Source organism: Camelus ferus, chromosome 3, assembly GCF_009834535.1.
Source record: "Camelus ferus isolate YT-003-E chromosome 3, BCGSAC_Cfer_1.0, whole genome shotgun sequence".
Lineage (NCBI taxonomy): Eukaryota > Metazoa > Chordata > Mammalia > Artiodactyla > Camelidae > Camelus > Camelus ferus.
In genome coordinates, this window is record NC_045698.1 from 68,941,255 (window position 1) to 68,950,349 (window position 9,095).

Sequence of the window (9,095 nt, forward strand, 5' to 3'; positions counted from 1 at the left end):
AGGGCTAATTAGCTGCTCAAAACTGGCATCTTTTTGATGCAATGCATTGTATTTCAGATCTCAACATTTTAATTTCAAGTGAGTATGCTTTAATTTATAGCCTTATGTGATATGTATCATATATTTTAATTTTATTCGATTACAGATTTTATTTTATTTTATATATTTTAACACATTTTATTATATATGTCTAATACTTCCACAAATGGAAAGATGTTACCACATAGTATATGTCATGGAGAATATTCATGATATGTGTATACACACATATTGTTTCCTAAATAACTTTTTAATTTTTTTATATGGACTATATTTTATTGGGTCAGAGTCAGACAGATACTTGGCTTACAGGAGTATTACATGCTACAAGGTATGAAAAAGAAAAACATTGTCTTCTGGTACCCAACACAGTTTTTCAGATGCACTGAGAGATTCTTTATCACTGTATCACTTTATATAACAATAATATTTGATGCTTTTCCTCCAGGAGTCATTTATACCCAGTCACAATATTCTTTAGTGTATCATAAAAATTCCATCGGTAATTAAAATTATAAAATGAAAGAGAAGAATAAAATAAAACACACATGCTAGTGCAGGACAGAGGGGAAGGGAAGGTGATGAGCAGAAGGATGTTTCAATCTACCCAGTCTTACTGTCCTCCTTTGGCTACGTTGCCAAGGTGAGAATTGTCAGTGCCAGCATGCGTGTCTAATGGGATACTGAAGCATGGAGGCTCAGTTCATGACCACAAGGAATTATAAATTCAGCTGGACATTAGTTGATGCAACCTGAACATCGACTAATAAGTAAAAAGTAGTAACTGATGAAAGTCCAATGAAATCTGTATGTAAGAAGTTTTGGGTGATGAAAGAAATTATTTAGATATAGTTGAATTGGCTAATTTAGAGATTTTCTCATAAATTTATGGTAAGTTTAATCTTTTCATAAATAAATGAATCATTAATTTGTGTCAATTATTACCCATTTTGAGCCAGTATATGTAAAGCTTATGTATATGTAATTTATATGTATGTATGTTATATGTATGACAACAAGAATAGATTATGTTTGCAATATCCTGAAGTGACTTATGAATTAATAAAGACATATAGTCCACACATATTTAGTGTTCATCTTTCCCCCTTGGAAATTGATGCTTCCTTTGTGTGACTCTATTAAGCAAACTATTCCTAGTCACAGAGCAGGAAGCCTAACTCATACTTAGTGCTAAATTAGGACATCTAATTGTTTTCATTGTGTATATGGGCTATTAGTAAATGTGGTTTACCCACAAAAAAGCTTATCAAGTTGAGAATGTTGAGTTAAACATTTTTTTATTGTAAGAATTCCCATTAACTTAATGGACAGATATTTATGGTGCAGTTATAAGGGAGAGCAGCTTAGGTGCAATATTTCCCAGTGTCATTTGACTCTGGGTAATTTTTTTCCTAGTGTAACAGTTACCATGTTACCAAACTAGAGTTTCATACAGTGCCATTTCTGAAGCACTTCTCTAAGCTATATCCAAAATTGTGTCAATGAAATTCTTGCCGCCTGCTTACTTCCCCATCTACTATTGACCAAATACTGTCGATCTTACATGTTACTCTTCCTCTTTATGCCTTTGACCTTCATCTTAACTGTCGTCATTTGACTTCACACAGTTTAGTTTGTCTTCCATTTGGCTTTCTTTAGAGCAGATGGCTCATATATCTCTGCAGATACTTCCTGTTTTTGCAGGTCCATTTTAAATGCTGTATTTATGGAGCCTTCTGAAATCATCCTATTCAGAATAACTTATTTATTGTCCCAAATGTTCTGTGAGTCTGTTACTACAAGGATCATATATATCTGTTTTTGCAGTGTATATATCCATTTTTTCCTTAAAAACAAGAAGTGGACATTAGTACAGCTTACCAAGCATTTCCAATTTTCCTTATGGATTCATGGTAGGGTAGCTCTCAATGACCCTTGGAATTAAGGCCTTGTGACTTTGTCAACATTTTGCTAAGTGAAATAAGTCAGACAGAGAAAGACAAATGCTATATGATATCACTTATATGTGGAATGTAAAAAATACAACAAACTAGTGAATGTAATAAAAAAGAAGCAGACTCATAGATACAGAGAACAAACTCGTGGCTACCAGTGGTGGGGCGGAGGGACAGTGCAGGGGTAACGGAATAAGAAGTACAAACTGTTAGGTATAAATTAAGCTAGAAGCATATATTGTACAACATGGGGAATATAGCCAATATTTTGTAATAACTTTAAGTGGAAAGTAACCTTTAAAAATTGTGTAATTTTTTTTTATTTTAAAAACATAAATGGAAGATTTAGTTACTACTTTGGAGTAAAGCCTTAAGAGTCAGTGCATGACTTGCCACAGTGTCTTTCTTTCTACAATAGCAGCTTGCAGTATTCCAGAGAGCCAGCCTAATACCAGAATAAGACAAACAGGGAGCTGAGTTCTAACAAACAGGCAGTAATGATGCAGCATGAGAGAAAAATAAGTTTCTGTTGAAGTCGTGGCGTTGTTTGTTACCACAGTGTAACCAAGCTTATCCTATTGCTACACAAAACAAAGAACACACTGCCTCGTATGTAAAATAGGCCAAAAAAAGTGTTAAATGGTTAAAGAAATGATCTCTAAAATTGTAACTATTTATTGAAGTTATGAGCTCAACTCTTAAGTTTTTGTTGCTTAGCAAATTTTATGAAAATGCTACCAGAGTAAACACAACAAATAAATTTATTTTAGCTTAGAGATAGGAAAATAAAAAAAGTTCTATTATCATAAATTTCTAGTCAAAGTTGCCTCAGTAACGTCTGCAACTTACTGACCTGTATTCAGTGACTCTCCATGACATAACCTTTCCAGACTTCATGAGGCAAGTACACAAGTTTCTGTCTTTCTGTTATTATGTGTAGGAAAATCAATAAGCTTCTAAAGAAATAAGACTAAATTTTAAGATGGATAGCAGACTCTTCTTATTTTTATACTGAATTTCTAAAATTTAATAGATTCTGATTTGAGTCTTCAGTATGCATGTAATGGACGTAAAACTTCTGGCAGGCGTATTATCATGGATATTTCTACAAATTGCGGGCATTGAATTAAAATAACCCACCAGCTTCCTTTCCCTAGAAAAGACTTTTTCCCCTCCTGTGATAGTAGGAGTGTCCCGTAGTTTGTCCCATGTGAGTCCCAAGAATCAATAAAGAAAAACGTACATGTTTGTGATTTTGAGGGTGTTGGAGACCATTGTGGCTGCACCTGTAACACGTTCCCCAGTCTATTTCACTGTATATCATGATGCAGTGAATGATACTGACCATATGGTTAGGCACTGGTTGAATTCTGATTCATTTTACAAGCAGAAGTTGTGACCTACTTGTAGGTTATCAAATCAATTTATTTAAGTGTTGTAGCCAACATTTAAATAAAATAAAATGTGGGCATTTTGTTATCTGAAACATTTGTTTTAGCAACATAACGTTTATGTTGTGTATGTGTCTGCAGACACATGTGCCTAATGATTCACAAAGTAAATATCTAGTTTTGCCTGATGAGGTTCATCATAAGTTTAAACCCACTCATCTGAGCTCGCCGGTGTAAGTAATCCAGACAGTGCTCAGTAACCCTCTGACTGCATAAATTAGTACTGTGGAAGGTTTACTGAGGGCTTTCTCTTCTCTCTTTTGAGGAAAGCTTTGGAAGGGATTTTTCTCCTTTCTTTTGGAAACTGAGTGTGAATATGTACAGCCTAGAATCACGGCTGTTTTCTAGATGTCAGCCTGAAGATGAAATTCACACACAGTATTTCAGAGCAACGCAGGCAGAGCCTTGATGTATCCAGCCAAACTGCTTATCTTTCTCTTGACTTCTTAAGTTATATGAACCTAAAAATCGCTTTAATACTTAAGTTAGGATAGCCAAGAATGGCAGCAGTCAAAATATCCAATATAAAATGTGTCATAGGTCATACAGAACCACTGTAATAGGAACCTTTGTAGTATCTGCCATAGTCGTGAAATGCTAATTAAGTTGCATGTAAAGAAAAGCTAAGTAATGATATGAAAAGAAAACAGTGTGTTGCTGTTTTCAAGTAGAAATATAGATCCGGCAGCTAATGGCATTATTTCAGAGAATTGAAGACATCAGATCTAAAGTCTCAGCCATGCACTTGGTTAATTCCTTATGGATATAGGATGACTGCTTTGTCACCAGACATCATGTTTGAATTTTGTGCAGAAAGGAGAAAATGCTTAAAGGATGAAGGGAGAATGGGAAATGCAGATTTTTTTATGTTGGGCATATTAGGATTAGACAAAATCAGGGTTCTCATTAGGGGATAAGGAGAAAATGTATTAGACAGAAAGCCAGCAGTCTACTCTGCCATGTCCACTGCAGCATGAAAAGAACAAGAAATTTCAGTAGTCCTGAGAAACTGTACCTTTTTTTCATGTACACCAATGAGATAGAATGGCAGAAGTGTTATCCATTATTCCAAAGTTAAATAAAATTCTAGGTACTCTAGAAATCCAGGGAAAGAAGTAATCTTCCAGGAGACTCAAGGAAGAAAATAGAAAAGTCATTTTCCAGGGCCATTTTATAAAACAGATAAATCTGCTGCATGATAGCCACATTTCAAAACACTAGAATTCTAACAATACCAAGAAAGAAGTAATGATCCATAGACCAAATTAAAATGCTCATTATACTGAGGAAATGCAGTTCTTAGTGATATGACAGAATGTTTCTCTTGAAATAGCTACATTATCCATCTTTAAAAAGATAATAATGAAAGACTTCTCTCATGAGAGTTACCAATTGAAGAAAACTTCATGTCTAAAGATTACCTAATAAGAGAATTCTCTCACATTGTGAAGGTGAAATTAATTTCATATATACTCATATATTTCTATATAATTTTATAAAACTATATATCTATATCTTATCTGTCTACATAATATATTATTTATAAAAAATTGTCAAGGAGATCTTAGAGATTGGATAACTCTGGATCAAACATTTCAACAGATGTAATTGTCCACTCAATCAAGTAAAACTATGATTTTATCTTCATACAGTTTAGCTCAACTGTTTGACTGAGATGATCATTTGCGAAGTAAAACATGATTTGCTCCTTGAACAGACAAAATAGCTACTGAAAATGTTTTGCTGATAAAATCAGAAACACTCAGAAATAAGCTTCTCAGAAATAAGCTTTTAAATTGTTACTTTTCTCAACGTGGGCCTGACCATAGAGGAGGAGGTAAAAGAAGGAGTGTACCAGTACACGGAGAAACAGGCCAGTACACAATTTTATTTTGAAATTTAAATATCCCTCACAAAAATGTAGGACAAATAAAAAATCAATAGGATATAAATATCCGAATAACCCAATCCACTTTAGCTAATTGATTTTTACAGAACAGACCACCAAACAACAGCAGAATACACATTCTTTCTAAGCACAGTGGAACGTTTACCAGGATAGACAATAAAACGAGTTGCAATTAATCTAAAATGATTCAAATCATACAAAGTGTGTTCTGTGACCACAACTGAATTAAATTAGAAATCAATAAAAGAAAAATACGTGTAATATACACAAATATTTGAAAATGTAGTAACACATTTCTAAGTAGCCCAAAGGCCAAAAAGGAACAAAGAGGAAAATTACAAAATAATTTCAACCGAATGAGAATGAAAAGAAAATCATAATTTGCAAAAGCCCACTGAAGCAGTAGTAAAGAAGAAACTTATAGCAGAAGTGACTTTATTAGGAAAGAAGAAAGTTCTCAAATCAGTGATCTCAGCTTTCACCTTAAGACACTAGCAAATGAAGAATAAATGAAACCCCAAATAAAAGGTAAAGGAACATAGTAATTGTTAAAGTGAAAAACAAAATAATAGATAATACAAAATCAATAGAAAAGATCAGTAACTTAATAGTGGTGTCCGAGTTTTTGAGATTGTAAAATTGATAAATCTGCAGGTTGTCAGATCAAGAAAAAAAAGAAGACAGAAATTACCAATGCCAGAAACGAGACCTGTGACATCACTAGAGATTCTGCAGACTTTAAAAGGATAAACAGAATATTATGAATGAATTTATAGCAATAATTTGACAATGTAGATGAAATGGACACATTCTTTGGCAATGCTTATTAAAGGTCACTGAAGATTTAAAAAGTGAGCAAAAGAGAACCAAACTCCAGTCACAGATGGCTTCACTAATGAATTCTATCAAATCCTTAAGAAATAACTAGTACCAATAATACACAAACTTTTCTATAAATTTAACAAAGAGGAAATATTTTCCAATCAAAGTCATTACAAGAAAACTGCAGAACAGTATTCTTATGGCTGTAGATACAAAAATCCATAACAAAATTTAGTAAACTGAATCTTACAGTGTATAGACAGGATCTATGTGAGGAATTCAAGGCTGGCTTCAGAAATCAACTGATATAACCCACCTTATTAACACTAAGAAGGAAAATAGAAAACATATGATCATAGTAATAGCTGTATAAAAAGCATTTGACAAAATCTAAATGCCAGTCTGAATAAAACTCAGTGACCTGTGAATAAGAAGGGAACCTCCTCATTTCTATAATGTGAATCTATGAAAAACCTTGTGCTAAAAGCAAACTTAATTGTGAAACACTGAATACATTCCTCCTAAGATCCTCATTTCTATGCAACATTTTCTTGAGCTTTTGGGCAGTGAAATAAGCCACGGAAAGGCAATAAAAGTTATCTACATTGGAAAAGAAGTTATGAAACTCTTTATTTCTAGAAGACTATCATCTGTGTAGAAAATTCTGCAAAACTCTCTAAAAAGCTACTGGAATTAGTGAGTTTAGCAAGTCTACATAGTACCAGATCAGTATACAAAAGTACCAACAGTATTTCTCTAAACTAGCAATATAATCAGAAATCAAAATAAAAATACGCCATGTATTCCAAATACTGTGGTACCACACAACATGAAGTACTTAAGGATAAATTGGGTGAAATATGTGTAAGACCAATACTATGAACACTAAAAACATTTTTTGTGAAAAATCAAAGAACGTCTAAATTAACGGAAAGATACACTGTGGTCATGAGTCGGACACTTGATACTGTTAAGGCATAAATTCTCTCCATATTGATCTATAGATTCTGCCTAAACAAATCATAATCCCAGCAGGGTTTTTTTTTCTTTTATAAAAATTGTCAAGCTGATTCTAAATTTCATATGGAAATGAAAAGAACCCAAAATATACAAAGTAATTTTGAAAGAAATACAAAGAGACAGGATTAATGGTACCTGATTTCAAGACCTTATAAAGCTTTAGTTTTACAACAGCGTTGTTTTGGTCTAATGTTATGGAATAGTAAGTCCAGAAATAGAACCAAATAGAAAAGGATAACTGATTCTGACGAATGTGCAAATACAATTGAGTGGAGTAGAATAGTCTTTTCAACAAATGAGGTTGAAAAAGAGGATGTCTGTGTGCAAAAAAAAAAAAAAAAAAAAAAAGGTGAAATTTTATCTATACCTTAAATCACAGAGGAAAGAATAACTCAAGATGAATCATAGACCTAAATGTATAACCTAAAACTCAAAAATATCAGGGAAAAGAGTGTAGAGAAGTTATTTATGACCCTGGGTTTCTTAGATCTGACATAAAAATTACATTTCATAGAGGAAAAATATTAATAAATTGGACTACATCAAAACTAAAAATGCCTGCTCTTTAAAAGACACTCAAGAGAATGAAAAGAGAAGCCACAGACTGGGAAAATGATTTGCAAATTATAAAGAAATTGTATCGAGAATATATAAAGAACTCCCAAAACTGAACAATAAGAAAAAACTCAATAAAAATGAACAAAAGTTTAGATCAGACACTTCATAAAGACACTTGATAAAAGAAGATATATGGATGGCATATAAGCACATAAAAAGTTGTTCAATATCATTATGTACTTACAAAGACTAGTACATAAAGGTTCATTGTAGCTTTATTTGCATTAGCTAAGTACTGGAAACAACGTAATTGTCTAGCAACAGGTGTATGGATAAACAAATTACGGCATAATTGGTACAACGGAATACTTCTAGCAGTATAAAGGAACAAACTGGTACATGCAACGACATAAATGAAGCTCAGTATAATTATGCTGAGTGAAAGTAGTCAGACAGAAAAGAAAACCTCAGAAAATGCAAATGTAATCTCTAGTGATTGCCTAGGAACAAGCAGGGGATGGGAGGAAAGGAAGGAGGGTTTATAAAGGGATAAGAGGAAACTTTTAGGGGGTGTTCATTATCTTATTGTAGTGAAAGATTCTATTGATGTATACTTATCACAAAACTTATCAAATTGTACACTTTAAATATGTGTGGTTTTTATATGTCAATTTTACCTGAATAAAGAAGTTAGATATAAAAGACTAGAAAAGGCATATGGCAGTACAGTATAGCAACAAAAAAATATTTTTAACAATGATAAAATAATGAATCCTAGGTACATTTCAGCGTTCTAAGATGTTTACATGTATTATCTCATTTAACCCTTCAAAACAACAGTATGAACTCAATATCATAGTTATCCAATTTTACAAATGAGAAAATTGAAGCACACAGAGGTTAAGTAATTTACATGTGATCATTCAGCAGTGAGTACAGATTAGATTTAAACGTTGAGAATTCAGACAGTATAGTATACTAAATTAGTACTAAACTATGTACTAATGGCTAGTACTAGTGGCTTTTCTATATTTTCTCTCAATTACAAACACATTTGGGCCATTTGCATTGATAATAATTATGATAATGTAAATATTAACAGTAGTAAGTTACTAAAAATTCATTTGGTGGAAGACACACTTCATGCAAACAGGATTCTGCTCTATTTCCATCTGTATTTCTCATACATAGAAACAGCACCTAGCATATAGTTGAGCCTCATTAATCATGTTGAAATAATTTACTGAAGAAAATATGAAGGTATGATACTGTCACAATTTAGATACTATATTTTTAATTTTCAAAGTTTGTTTTAATCCTTCTGGATGAGACGATGTATGG

The 9,095-nt window shown here is 32.7% G+C and overlaps 1 long non-coding RNA gene across 1 annotated transcript; it reads left to right on the top strand.

The window, feature by feature from the left end:
- Positions 1–264: 264 nt before the first annotated feature.
- On the top strand, positions 265–7,668 carry LOC116659785. The gene is made up of 3 exons (XR_004315133.1): positions 265–390; positions 5,805–5,807; positions 7,656–7,668. It is a non-coding gene; the product is annotated as an uncharacterized LOC116659785 (long non-coding RNA).
- The last annotated feature ends 1,427 nt before the right edge of the window (positions 7,669–9,095 follow it).